Source organism: Engraulis encrasicolus, chromosome 8 (assembly GCF_034702125.1).
Source record: "Engraulis encrasicolus isolate BLACKSEA-1 chromosome 8, IST_EnEncr_1.0, whole genome shotgun sequence".
Lineage (NCBI taxonomy): Eukaryota > Metazoa > Chordata > Actinopteri > Clupeiformes > Engraulidae > Engraulis > Engraulis encrasicolus.
The window spans coordinates 33,220,596-33,236,377 of NC_085864.1; positions in this window are offsets into that span (position 1 = coordinate 33,220,596).

The window sequence follows — 15,782 nt, forward strand, 5'->3', positions numbered from 1 at the left end:
CACCTTCAATTAACATGTTGGACGGTGGTGGGGGGTTTTGAAGTGTGTGACCGTAGATGTCTCTGTGAGGATCAGTCAGAGTACGTCTCTCGTCAGCTCTGGTCGTGAATAGTCGCAGAGATTCCTCAGCCAGCAGGTATTAGCCGAATGCTAGCGTGTTGCAGGACAAAACTAACACGTCTTTGGGAGAACAAAGCCATGTCAGGAACCTTTAACTTCACTTCTAATACAACGTCCATGATAAGGTACAGAATGTGCACACATCTTTACAAACCAGGGAACAGAACCGTCACAAATCCCTGCTGAGCCATTTAGCCCAATAGGCTCCCATTCATCTTTTACTTGGCTGCGTTCGCCAACGGGGCTATAATGGGAGCCAATGAGAGATACCGTTCTCATAGGTTAGACGTTCTCTGGTTTGGCTCACCTGAGCTTGTGGGGCTACCTGGCCTTTGTTTGCAGCTCATCATTGCAGCGGTGCAGTGGTGGGGAGATAATCTGGTTGTTGCTGACCAAAAGTTACTGTGGAAGCTTGTTGCTTGGGCCCAGTGGAGACTTGAGGAGCGTTTCCAAAACATCCAGCTGTTGTGCCCACGGAGGGTCAAAAGCTCATCTAACAGTAAGGTCGTTCATGATGGCGTTTTTTCAACCAGGCAGCAATTTGCTAGGCAGCGAGCATGCTCACTGTGTCCGTGTGAAGCATCCTGGTTAGAATTTCCGTTCACGACGCAGTTTAAGGGAGTGACCTCTGCGCGGCAGTCGTGTCACATGGCGTTAAACCATCGCGGGAACAAAAGTTTTGTCAAGCAACCACGCAGTACCACAAGAGCAACTGCGTTGGCATGGGACCTCCATCATGTGAGGAATCTGCCGTGATTGGTGTTCATAGCTCATGTGATCCATGTGTGTGTAGTTGAACGTGCATCATTTTCTACATGCTGAAATGCATTTCATGCTCAAATGCAGCATACTCAGAGTGGTATCATCCATATGTATGGTCGCACAACCCACTTGCAACAGTAAAAAAGAGAAACAAGCCACCCTGTTGTCAGATGCTCCATCTTCGCCACGTTAGGAATGTATGTGATTGGTTACAAAACCAGAACTAACCAGCTAGACAGTTAGAGTAGTGGTTGCATGCCTGACTTCCATTCGTGATGTTTCTGGTTCAAAACTGCATCGAGACACAGAATGTCTTTAGTTGCTGATGGTGAATGTGGAAACACACCTGTTGCGAGTGACTTCTGTTGTCTTTTATGTAAGAAAGTGCACGAAACAGAGTGGCCTTTGTGTTGGCGCGCCATAGTAAAGCTACATATTGAACACCTGGGTTCAATCCCTGCGAGGTGGGTTGGCGGTCTTATGTCATTTTAAAACTGTCCTATCCGAATGACGACTTAGGTCCCAAAACAGAAAATGAAAAGCCCAAAGTGAGTAGGCGTACTAATTAACTGAATCATTACATGAAACTGAAGCCAAATCATCACAAAACTGACGAAGACTCGATCCCCGATTCACCGGGTGTTAACCTATATTCTATCTCTACCTCAAGACCATCCAGCTCCGCTACGGGTGACAGAGAGGGACATCTTTTAACAATATGCCAACGTCGGTAAGCGCGTCATGGAATTAGCGTCGTGATTATTTCATTCCACGAGAGGGCCACCTGGTACACCCGCTGTCAAAAAAGGTAGATCCACCCACAGACCTATAGATCCACCTTCTTTGCCGCTGTTGAAATCTCGTCGTCCTGATGTGTCCAGCTTGGCTGCGACGCAGTTATCCCCGCCTTTTTAAGACCAAGCAGATCACGTTTCGATCAAATATTTTCCTGCGTTGTTGCGTCCGAGCCTAGTGTGTCTTAAGTGGAACATTCCATTGGCGGTGGGGAGGACACCGCCGTCTTTCCCTTGTGGTTTTTTTTATTTGTTTAATTTGTTTGTATTGTGCATTTTATGGCAAGCTCTCTAAGACAGGTCTAGTTTGGTGGGCTCAATGTACTTCTAGTCATTCACTCCTTGGGAGCAAGGAGTGGGTGGTTGGAGCGTTGGTTTGGTGAGTATAGTAAAGTGGTGAGGCCCTATTGGTCGTGGTTTGTCTACCTGGTTTGGTATACGGATCTCATGAACACTTATAGCCTGCTTGGCTAGGGTACACTTACATTGTGAACATTTTCAATAATTTTTGCATGGTGTGGCTTACTTTCCGTTTTGTTGAAATGTTTTCATATTTATTTCTTTTTGTTTGTTATTTTCGTGTGAAGTTTGGTTTGCTGTGAATTACATGTCACCATGTAGTGTATCCTCCAAAATTACTAATTACCACCCAGTGTCAGTTGAACCTCAGCCTCCTACCAGCTTGTACCATTTTGGCTACTCAGCCAGTGAGATTCCTCTCGGTAGAGTTTACGTGGAAAAGTGATGTACCAAGACTTGCCTGTCTGACAATTTTGCACATTTTAAGTACTTGAAAAGAGAAAATAAAGAGAAGTAATTGTTTTGAAACAGCTGTGTCCTCATGTTCATCCAGAACCTGTCCGGGGAAATGTTTGTGAAATACTAAAGGGTTGTCTCACCCTCAAAGAGACTGGCGTAGTCACTTTTTAATAGATCTAGTCAAATTGTGTGATCAGTCTACCTCCACTCGGTTACATATAGTTATGGATGATTCAGCAGCACCACCCGGAAGGCACCCTGCTATGGGAAAGAACCAGGAAGTTTAGTTATGTGGCAAATTTTTATTATTGAGATATAAAACTCCACGTACCAGAAAAAGAACAACCAACACACTGGACAAAGATCAAACTCTTCCCTTCTGAATCCTCTGAATCCGCACACCGGCAAGTCACAGTTTCTTATAAGCCCTTCCCTCTACTACATAATAAATATATAAGCTAGTTATCAATAATAATAATATTTATTGCTGATTTAGGCTTGCATGGCATGGCGACAGACAAGTGCTTGTTTTCACAGCGATGCTCCATGGGCCCACCTCAAGATGATACTGCCCCCTGCTGCCCTGCTGCAAACAAGCAAAATCACTCAGCTCCACAGTTACGTAGGCTACGGTGCATCTAGTGCTGAGGTTGTTGGTGATGTCAAGTCAAGTCAAGTGTACTTTATTGTCAAAAATCTATGTAACAGGTTTAGCACAGGAGTTTGAAATTGCGTTTGACTAGTCTCCAATATGCAGTTGAACAAAAAACATTTAAATAAGACATTGACAATAATCTCTCTCTCTCTCTCTCTCTGTCTCTCTCTCTCTCTCTCTCTCTCTCTCTCTCTCTCTCTCACTCACTCACTCACTCACTCACTCACTCACTCACTCACTCACTCACTCACTCACTCACACACTCACACACACACACACAACTAACCTACTCATACATTTTTCAAACACTAACATACTGATATAGACAAGTACAATACAACACACGCACACACAGACAGTGTGCAATAAGAATACTGACGCACACACACACACACAAAGACATGTTTTCTTCAGTGTTAATGAGTTGCAGTACCGCTTCCGTGATGGTAGAAGGGAGAACAGACTGTGTGCTGGATGAGTTGTGTCTTTGATGATGTTTATTGCCCTCTTGGAACAGTGTGAACAGTTCCTGGATGGCTGGTAGGGGCGACCTGATGTTCTTTTCTGCTGTTCTCACCACCCTCTGTTGCACATTTTTGTCTGCAGCTGGGCAGCTGCCGTGCCAAACAGAGACGCTGCTGGTCAGGATGCTCTCAATAGCACCTCTGTAGAAGGTGGTGAGAGCAGAGGTGGGGAGGTCAGCTCTTCTCATCCTTCTCAGGAAGTGGAGTCGTGTCTGCACCTTCTTGACCAGCGCAGTGGTGTTGGTAGTCCATGAGAGGTCATCTGTGATGTGCACTCCCAGGAACTTTGTGCTTTTCACACTCTACTGCACTGCCGTTGATGATGAGTGGGATGTGTGTTGGTTGATTCTTCCTGAAGTGCACAGTTATTTCTTTTGTTTTGTTCACATTGAGAAGTAGATTGTTCCTCACACCAGGCGATGTAATCATGATGTAGATGAGTGAATGATGTGATGATTTTTTTTTCCCAGGAAAGAATATGCCCATCAACAGACCCAACTGCACTAATAGCCTGCAGTATTGATGATTTACAAGAACCCTGCTGAAGGGAAAGAGGTGAACCAGGGAGTTTAGAAGTGAATTGTCATAACTGTTTTATATTATATTAGTTTTGTACAATAATAATAAATGTATATAATAATTGGTAGCGTACCATCATCCTATCGATGTATATGTGTTGTATTATGTACACGGCCTTTGAGATCTCTCGTAGTTCCTTGCACTGCAACCAATGCAACAGAAACCAAACAGATTAGCTTGATTGTTTTTTCTATATACTCGCATAAAGGTATGATTGCTTGTACATGTTTGATCCTGTGACATGTCTGGCAAGTGCCTGATTCCTCAGCAAAGCATTTTGATTGACCTGCCAGCCAAGGAGCGCCGTATACCAGTGTTTCTCCACCGGGGTACCGTGGCACCCTGGGGTGCCGTATGCCCCCCTCAGGGGTGCCGCGGCTGACGTTTGTGAAATTGACCTTAATAAATAAATAATGTAATATAATACATATTTGTCTAAATTAATGCATGAATGCTTAGTCAGTGGAATTTTTCATCCACCATTTACGCACAAAAAGTTAATTTAGGTCACCCCATGGCCTACACATAGCTTGTCTGAGATAAAGCTGCAAATTTGAACGTTTCCAAATGTGTTACTTTTTTAAGCTTGTGAAGTATCGGATGCAATACCATGTTACGGCTTGTTAGTTTGGGGTGCCTTGAGATTTTTCATGAATTGAAAGGGTGCCTCGCCAAAGAAAAGGTTGACAAACAATGCCGTTGTGAGTTTTATATCTGAATATAGGTCCATATTCTGTCATATTTTCATATTCAGAAGAGCCTTCCCATGAGCCTGGACCAAAACAGTCTGATGGCTCAAACACACCTCTACATTCTTCCATTCAGGAGTTTATTTTCAACTTGACTGAGGAGAGAGTTGTGCTAACATGCTACCTCAGTCGTCACTGTATTTGATTGTTAATACAGTATGCTACATGCTGCTCAATGTTGGTTTCAATCAGTGTTGCCAGATTTTCTACGACAAATAAGCGACTGATGTCCTAAAAACGAGCCCAAAAGAAGCGACTAACAGGCGTCATGAAAACAAGCCCAAAAGAAGCGACCAAAGGGTGGGTCGTCAGTCGCGTGCCAGGAAGACCTTGCTCTTTGCGGGGGTCTGCGTGGCAGCTAAAATCACCACAAGTGACCACAGAGAGTGGGAGTTAACAATGCTGTAGTAGGGTCATTTGTAAGGATGAGTGAGAAAAAAACGAGTTGCCATTGAGAAACACATCCAAACACATTCAAATCACCGGCAGGAGAAAACAGCAAGCCCAACCCTGAAAAGAACAAGCCCAAAAAAAAACGCAAACCGCGACTTTACAAAATTAAAAGCCACTGCTCAAAAAAGAAGCCCAAGGTCGCTTATAATAAGCGGACTTGGCAACACTGGTTTCAATGTTAGTATTAGACAGAGGGTCCTCTGTAAGAAAAAAATGTCCAACTAATGTATTATCTGTCATAGGAAGTGGAAGTATTTCATCAGCATGATAGACTGCCATGTGAGTATTACTGTTTCACACTGATGATGTATAGGTCTACATTCTCAAGTTTATATTACAATATGTGATTGTGGTTTCATAACACAATATTTTTTCACCACAGATGGCAAGGAACTAGTTTGTGAAGGTGTGTCAGGCTGTGCTTAAAGTTGTGAGCTCCAGCTCAGTGAATGTCATCCTGCCAATGTTTGGGCATATGGAGAGAGATTTGGAGCACTCCTTAAATACATGTCCAAGGTAAAAATCAGAAAGTAACATATTAATTCAAACGTTGCATCCGGGTGTGATTAGCCATTGTTGCATGAAGTATTACGTCTCTTTCATTGCACAGATGCATGATAGTACAGGTAGAATAGCCAATGTTGCTATTTGCACCTGGGTGTGAATAGCCATTGTTGCTATTTCCACCCGGGTGTGAAAAGTCATTGTTGCTATTTGCACCCGAACGTTACTATTTGCACCAGAGTCTGATTATCCATTTTTGCTATTTGCATCCGGGTGTGATTAGCCATTGTTGTATGAAGTATTGTGTCTCTTTTGTGGTAATTTTGTTATATTTAATTAATTGTTTTGTGTGAGATAAGGTTAGAACATAGATGTGTGTGTGTGTTTGTAACTATCTTGAATTTAACTTGCCTAGGTTAAGCAGAGCATTTGTTCCTGTCTGTCTACTGACCAACTGACCAGGTCAAGAGGTCAAAGCCTGTTTTAAGAATAGCTGTTCTGTGCTAGAAGCTTCTGTGGCAAACCCTATCCTTGTAGGGAAGATGGGGGTTGGAGTTTAGACTTGTTTAGGGTTATAAAAGTTAAGGTAGACAGTAGGAAGTTATCTTTCTTGATGGCTGAAGCTCTGGACTGCATTCGAATAAACACGCTGACTTGACTGAAGACTTCTTGTCCTGTGATTCCCTCTTCATGGTTGCTGGTTGCATTAAGTAAGGGTTAACGTTCGGCGAGAAGGTCACTACCGTAGAATAGCAGCACGACAGAGAGAATCTTTAGACCCCGACGCGGAGCGGAGGGGTCTTGTTCTCTCTGAAGTGCTGCTATTCCACAAAGCGACCGACTCGCCGAAAGTTAACCCGCTTATTATATGGATATACTTAAATGATTCACACATGGCGGGGACATTTCTTTAGGCCTATTTCATGTTAAGTCTATTATAGTTTTTAATGTCAAAAGATTGTTGCTGCGCAAAACAAAACAGTGCCATTGTGGAACACCGCTAGGCAACAGCTAGGTAGCCAGGACAACAGGTGTTGTCTATCACAGCAGCTGATTAGAGTCTTGTTGAAAAGTCGCTTTAGCAGTGAAAAGTCTTGTTGCCATTGACAGCGGTCTGTTATAGACCAACCCGTCCGTTATCGAAAAATAACAGACGTGCGAACGTTGGGGAGCCCCGTTGAAATGAATGGAGCATTCGACCGATGACGTCACACCATATAATAATCTACAATAACAAGGTGCAGTGATAATCTTTATGTACATAATTTAATTTTATCATGGTTAAAATCCACAACACTTTCATTCAACACATGTATGGTAGTGTAGGTAGGTAAAGGAAAAAAGTGGATGCACCAGGGTGTGAATAGCCATTGTTGCTATCTGCATCTGGGTGTGAATAGCCAATGTTGCTATATGCACCCAGGTGTGATTATAATAGTGAAAAACAGTGGATACATCTGGGTTTGAATAGCCATTGTTGCTATTTGCACCCGGGTGTCAATAGCCATTGTTGCTATTTGCACCCGGGTGTCAATAGCCATTGTTGCTATTTGCACCCGGTTGTGAATAACCATTTTTGCAATTTGCATCCGGGTGTGAATAGCCAATGTTGCTATTTGCACCCGAGTCTGATTAGCCATTGTTGTATGAACTGTTGCGTTTCCTTCATTCATCACATGCATGGTAGTGTAGATGGGTATAGGAAAAAAAGTGGATCCACATGGTGTGAATAGCCGTTGTTGCTATTTGCACCCGGGTGTGAATTGCCTTTGTTGCCATTTGCACCCTAGCCTGATTAGGCTTTGTTGCTATTTGCATCCGAGGATGAATAGTCATTGTTGCTATTTGCATCTGGATTTGAATAGCCATTGTTGATATTTGCATATGGGTATGAATAGTCATTGTTGCTATTTGCCTCTGGGTGTGAATAGCCAATGTTGCTATTTGCACCTGGGTGTGATTAGCCATTGTTGCATGAAGTATTGTGTCTATTTCATTCAACACATGCATGGTAGTATAGATAGGTAGAGAAAAAAGTTGATCCATATTTGAATAGCCATTGTTGCTATTTGCAGCCGGGTGTGAATAGCCTTTGTAGCTATTTGCACCTGAGTCTGATTAGCCATAGCTGCTATTTGAACTCAGGTGTGAATACAATAGCCATTGTTGATATTTGCATCTGGGTATGAATAACCATTGTTGCTATTTGCATCTGGGCGTAAATAGCCAATGTTGCTATTTTCACCCGGGTGTGAATAGCCAATGTTGCTATTTGCAACCGGGTGTGAATAGCCATTTTTGCTATTTGCATCCAGGTGTGATTAGCCATTGTTGCATGAAGTATTGTGTCACTTTCATTCAACAGATGCATGGTATTATTGGTAGGTATAGGGAAAAAAGTGGATGGTTAAAAGCCATCAAAGAAGAAGAAAAACGTGGATGCACCTGAGTGTGAATAGCCATTGTGACTTGCACCCTAATTTGAATAAACATTGTTGCTATTTGCACCCGGGTGTGAATAGCCATTGTTGCTATTTACACCCGAGTGTGATAGCCATTGTTGCTATTTGCATCCGGGTGTGATTAGCCATTGTTGCCATTTGCACCCGGGTGTGAACAGCTATTTTTGAATGGCATCTCTTTCATTCAACAGCTGCATACTGACACATATAGAAACAGAAAACTGTAGTGTAGATATTACAGTAATGAGTTGTACCATAGGTGGGTATAAGAAAAAAGTGGATGCTCCCGGGTGTGAATAGCTATTGTTGCTATTTGTGCCTGAGTGTGAATAGCCATTGTTGCTACTGGCACCCGGGTTTTGTGTAAAAATGATAGTCGTATTTAGACTTTTTCTGCCATAGTGTAATGACTGACGGGTAGTGTTCATACAGTATGTAGTGTGTGCAGAGCTTGAAAGTGCCATAGAGTTCCAGTATCTCTTGTTAGCATTTCATGACTTCCTGGTTCCCTTTCGCGAGAATGAATGAAATGAATGAATGGATGAATGGGGACCAGTCTCAAATAAGGTGTGTGTGCAAACACGCTATTAGCGAACCCCTGCAAACTGACGAGGGTATTAAAAATTGCATTAGCGATGACATGATTGACCATTCTTGTGTCAAACGCAGACATAATACGATGTTGCCATCACATGCTAAACCCAGAAAACTGGCAGACTACAGGAGGGAGATTTCACAAGCTGTGTCCATGGTAACCCACGGCAAACTTTGCATGACCAAACTTCTCCTCGATGGTAAGTTTTGAAACTATACTACTAAACCAAGGCGATTGCAGTTATGGCACTTTTTGACTTTTATCAAAAGAGTGTCACCAGTAGTGAAAAAACAAGCTGTATCAGAGCTTGGTTAGAAATTTCCAAAGTCTCGTACCAGTAAGGTTTATGGCAGGTTGCAGTGGGTTACCATGGATACGGCTCGTGAAATATCCCTCCTGTAGTCTGCCAGTTTTCCGGGTTACGCACGTGATAGCAACATCATATTTATGTTGGCGTTTGACACAAGAATGGTCAATCATGTCATCCCTACAGCCTATTTTTAATACCCTCATCAGTTTGCGGGGGTTCGCTAATCACGTGTTTGTCTTATTTGAGACAGGTCCCCATTAATTTTTAATCGCAAAGGGAACCGGAATTTACTGTTGCCAGATGTGACTGATCAAATCCTGCCCAAAAGGTTCTCAAAATACGCAAAATTATGCCCAATTTCAACAAATTACATTGACTTATAGGCATAAAATGGCAGAAAAAACGACAAAGGGTGAATTTTTCCCGTTTGTACCCGCAGACGGCCATCGCAAATTGGGTGGGTAACCACCCAATCTGGCAACACTAACAAGTTAAAGTGTACCTCCGGGATTTTGGACACCAGACCTCATTTCCGAGTCAGCCAGGGTGTAAACAATGTGTCCAGAACGTTTTTTTCACATTCCATGCAGTCCTTGTGAATTCTCATATCCATGTTGCTAAGCTAGCGCAAGTGAACGGAGATGGTAGTAGCCTGCCCCCAAAAATAGTCTTATCCGGTTGCAACAACATTCAAAACAACCCCATTATTATGCCAGACTGCAAGTGTAAATACTTGTCTTGATAGAATGAAGTTTGAAATTAAACCAACATTGCAATCATGTTTGATCACCATCAGCAATTTGTGTTCCGGTTTGAAAGCTTGACAGCCGCGGAGTGATATTCCTAGTACAAATCCTAGCTTCGTTTGACACATCCATAACTTTTCCATAGAGCGAACTCTTTTTCATCTTTGAAGTTTGTAAAACTGAACGGTTTTCCCCTCTCCCTGACCTCGCTCGCAAACATCAAGAGTAATGCTTTCTGTCCGACTTTGTAAACCTTTCGTAACATTGAAACATATGCCATAACAATGTTTGGTTGTTACTAGATGACCCGTGTGTCTACACAGCATGTTGGCGAACAGAACGCACCCTCTTCTCCCTTTCATCCTCCCATTCCATCTCGTCTCAAAAAAACATTCCATGTAATAATAACTAGAGCTACGAGTGACATATTTCACAATGTCAAGCCAGATCACATAGCGTTGCGTAACTTATGAATCCATAGGAATACGGCAAGTCATGTCTAATGCCAAAAAATAACAGTAAAGCATTACAACATGCCAATCCAAAAGGGTAACTTCTAGCCCAAGTTTTGGCTAACGTAGGCGAAGCCATTATACCACTGGGCTACCATCATAGAAGCAGAAAGCATAGCAAACCTGTTCTTCGGAGACTGTTGGTGCGCGCCACAAAATGTAGATCTGGGAATGCGGTTGGCACCGCAGACACTTTTAGAGTTTTCCGTGTAGGTATTAGACTTCGAGAAGGACTTTGTGAAGTCGTCGGGACTGAAATGGTCACTGCAAAGCACCGGGGTAGCTTACGGAGCGTCTCCATCGGTGTGTTGATGTAGCCCTGCAGCCAGGAGCCAGAGTTTGGTTCTTTCAACATCTTTCACGGAAACCAATGGAAACTTGCCGATACCCATCTGTGGGCTTTATTATTGCAGTTGGTATATACACACTGATGTACCATGGTGCGATGTCGTTGGGTTTTAATCCACTATTCGATCCGAAAGCAGTTGTAGAACTAGCCTTGATTTGCAATGTCTCTTGCGGGTCCCTGCAGTGGGTGGGTGGGCTACATCACAACTGAAGAGAGCAAAGTAAAATTCCGCCGACCCCGAGAAAATAGTCTCTCAACATGGCAAAATCCATGCAGTGCAAGGTTGGTTTAATTTCAAACTTCATTCTACTAAGACAAACATTTTCACTTGCAGTATGGTATAATTACGGTTTTGTTTTGAATGTTGTTTAAACGGGATAAGACTATTTTTGGGGGCAGGCTACTACCATCTCCGTTCACTTGCGCTAGCTTAGCAACATGGATATGAGAATTCACAAGGACTGCATGGAATGTGAAAAAAACGTTCTGGACACATTGTTTACACCCTGGCTGACTCGGAAATGAGGTCTGGTGTCCAAAATCCCGGAGGTACACTTTAATACTGGAATCTCTATGGTACTTGTGAGCTCTATTGGACTGAAGACACAGTTTGCTTTTATTGCATGTGACGGGTCAACTGTGCACCGTCACTGGTGCTGCACTCAAGGAGAGTCTTAATGAGAATTGCGATTACGGACAATTGTTTGCCTGCATGTTATTTCACTGATTCTTGAAAGTGTGGCAAAAAACATGTCCCAGCAGTAAAATGCTAATTCTGTTGAAAATCAACTAAATTTTCACGAACAAAATGAATCCAGGTAATGGCCAAGGGGTCTGTTACACAAATACACAGTTTGAAATATTTAAGTGCAATTTTATTACTTTTCATGGCTATAAACCTGTCCACACCCTGTAAAACGCCTGTCCCAAGGACTGGCATCATCATTTCAATTGACTTAAAATACAAAAATCACTAACAGAATTGAACAATATCTCCATGATGTGGAAGATCATATTAAAGTGGTTCTACAGATGTGCACATAGTGCATGTAAAACAATATGTACTATTATTTTCTGATTGCTCAAAATGTGTCCAGCATATTGGTCACCACCGTCAGATTTTTTCTAAAAGACAATAAAATCAGGTATGCACAAGGTCATTGTCATTACTGAGGACCCCTTTTCAAACCTTTAGGTCTACTGCATACTTCACCATCACTGAAGCTCCTGTAACTTTACTATTTTGTCCTCAATTTGTTAATTTGTTTGGACACTGGTACTGTCCCAACCATAAACTGTCAACACCGTCGGATGTTTTAATAGTATTATATTACATTAATGTTGATTAATATATACTTTCTCAGAAAGGTATGAAGCACCCAAGAAACAGAGCGAAAATGAAATGGCTAATGTGAACAAACAATGCATAATATGTAAAAAAGTGTTTTTTTGTCTCACACCGTCAGATGTCACCACCGTCAGATTTTGTTCCTCTCATCATCTTGTTCCATATTTTACTAAATTGTGCTGGTTAATGAAACATTACTAGGCATGTTAGTAATAATTGTGATCCAAAATGATACTCTAGCCACCACTGAGGTGCATTTGGAGGGTTTTTTTGTCAGAAAACCTGACGGTGGTGACATCTGATGGAGTTTACCAAAAAACACGTTTTACACGTTTTTTTGACATGTTTTAGGAATATGCATACAATAAGTATCTACAGTTATGTTGAATTGTTAAAGTAATTCACTTTAATTCAGTAAACATATGTTTTTACTTCCAATTCTGTCTGCCGCTGTTGACAAAACAAGAAAGAGCCCATTTTATGAAAAATGTTAAACATGGGGAGCTTGGGCAATACATTCACTGCACAGCCAAGACCTACATCTATGATAATACACCTCTATATTTTGGATTTGAACAACTTAAAACCTGTTTTGCCACATTTTCAAGAACCAGTGGCCTACTTCCTAGAGAATCTAACTAATGAAGAATAAACACATGTACAAACATACTGTGCACTCACAAACATAAAGTGTTTATGCAAGATGCCATTGACTTGAGAGGGCTATTTATTTTGCTAAATGCAGGTACAAATTGGGCCACTTTCACCACTCTCAGATTACTGTCACCACCGTCAGTTCTTAAGTCACCACCGTAAGAAGGAGTTTTGGACATTTTAAATGAATGTGCTCACAACATTTTCCTTAGGAGTTGTTGAATTATCAAAGTAATAGCCAATTTAAGCCTACAGGAATATTTGTGAAATTACAAAAAAATGTTTGTTCTATTTAGGCGTTAAGTAAGCATCGTATGACGGTACATATTTTAAAATTAGAACACATGAAACAGTATTAAAATAGAACAAAAGTGAATTTTCAACATTTAAAGGCATATGTGTGAACCAAAAAATACACATAATCACTTAAAAACTTACTCCAGATACATATGCAACCAAATCAATACAATTTTAATTACTTTTAATTGTGTCTGACGGTGTTGACAAAAAACAAGGTGTGATCAGAGAAAAGCCTGATTTCTGAAAAAAATACAAAATGGGGAGATTGGCCTTGTGCATTTCTGAAAAGCCAAGACCTTAGTCAACAAGGATATACCATATAATTTTGTAATTCACTTTGTTTTTTTCTGTCAACATTACAACCTGTTTTAGCCACTTTCTCAAGAATCAGTGATTTTTGAAACTTAGTTTTGGGGTTTACCGTTCGGCATGATGCCATGACACTTTTCATTCACCAGACATTTAAGTAGTTACTCTCCTGTAGTCCCAAGTGTACACGTTTAACATCAAACACTGCAGTGAGTTGTAAAACGCTAGCGTCACATTGTTCACCTCAACCCTTTACAGTTTAGCAAACATTTCACCATTTCTACACGTTTTGTTTTCAGTTGCAATAGTCACGCAAGGCATTGTTAATTCTAACTGAGTTTATTTATCTTTAAGTGGTACAACAGTTACGTTACAAGTAACGTCTTCTCCAGGCTCTAAAAGAGTCTGTACTATAGAGCTCAGAAGTCACCCGGAAACATGTAGCAGACTGTAGTATTTCTTGTTAGCATTTAAGGATTTTCCGGTTCCCAGTGAATGGGGACCATGAATGGGGACCAGTTACCGAACCCCCGCAAACTGGCGAGGGTATTACAAATAGGCTGTAGGGATGACATGATTGATAATTTTTGTGTCAAACGCCGAAATAAATCCGATGTTGCTATCACATGCTTAACCCGGAAAACTGGCAGACTACAGGAGGGAGATTTCACGAGCCGTGACCATGGTAACCCACAGCAAACCGCCACAAACCTTCCTAGTACAAGACTTTGGAAATACTTCTAACTAAGCTCTGATACAGGTTGTTTTTCACTCCTGGTAACACTCTTTTGAGAAAACGTAAATAGTGCCATAACTGCAATTACTCCAATCGCCTTGGTTTAGTAGTATACTTTCAAAACTTACCATCGACGAGAAGTTTGCTCATGCGACTATAGCTCACGCGAGAATGTAAGATGTAGTTCCCAAAAATCCACGAGTAGCCAAGGTATAGCAACATTACTTTATTATCGTTATGTTTTGGTTGATAAATACACACGTGTTGTTGTGCTGCTCCATTTGTTACCAAGGAAAGGATGCGGGGATAGGCGAATGACGGCTGTTAAGTTTTGTCTTATATTTTTGTTAGCTCAATGTTAAAAAATATATTCCTGGAAAACGGATTTCCGTGAAAATGCTTATCTGCGCATACAACTCGTCGTCACCCACTTAGGAGCTCTATAGAGCTCGAAAGTCCCGCCCCTTAGTTCCGCGTTTCACGGGACCTAAGCTGACCATCTAACAACATGGGAGCGAGTAAATATCTTCCGATCTCAGTCATGATATGCGCTGGGCTACAAATATGCTGTTTATGAGGCTAGATAAAGATTATTCATGCCGAAGTGTCAATGTTTTGTTCCCAGGCCGTCGGCATGAAAAATGTGAAGAAACACAGCTTTCTAAAAAGTTTGGGTGTTCGTACGAAAAATTAAGCAAAAATATCAGAAACAACATATATGGAGCTCGTGGCACAACTCGAAGGGGATCGAAATATCATTTTAATACCGCCATTAGATTACATGCTACGATTTTCGGCTAAAAACGCCGTTGAGGTCCCATGAGATTGGGGGAAGTGACGTCACTTTCGAGCTCTATTTGCGCTGGTTTAAAAGTCCTTTCATCTTCCGGTTTGCAGGACGCAAACCGGAACAATGTTTTAACTTTTAACTGAATTTAGGCTGTAATCTTGGCTCTGCCAATATTAGCGAATGTCTTTTTTATAATTACTGTCGTTGTCATGTTTTCATGATGTAGTTTTAAGCTGTTTAGCGCATTTACTGTGTGTTTCTCCTAAAGCATCCCTGTAATGTTGGCGTGCATTGGTGTGCTCCAGTTCTAGTCACGTGACTGGTGTGTTGAAAGAGGTATTCTCTCAGTTGCCCGAGAGAGCTGCTTCTGAACAGACGTGAGTCTATAGCTCTCAGAGGTATTTTGACTTTTGATTTCTGCTAGCTAGATATTTTGTAATTTTTGCATTTTGACTGACTTTTGAAGTCATTTGAATTTTGTTGTCTTAGTTCTCATGCCAATTTTTGTTTGTACATATTCAGTGCTTTCTTTTGTAATTTAGTTCCTCATTATTTACCTTTCTTTATTTTCTGCCTCTGAGGTCTTTATTGGGTTACAAAAATAAAACACCTATCGTCTGCAACACCTTGTTCTGGTCTTCCTGAGTGCACACCTGCTCTAAAGGCCACTGGGCTACGCTATCCTCAACATTGCACATGTCAAGTATTTTGGAAATGTATTTTGCACACAAGATGTTCCTCTGGTTAGCCCAGTGTGTTACCTGTTATGAAA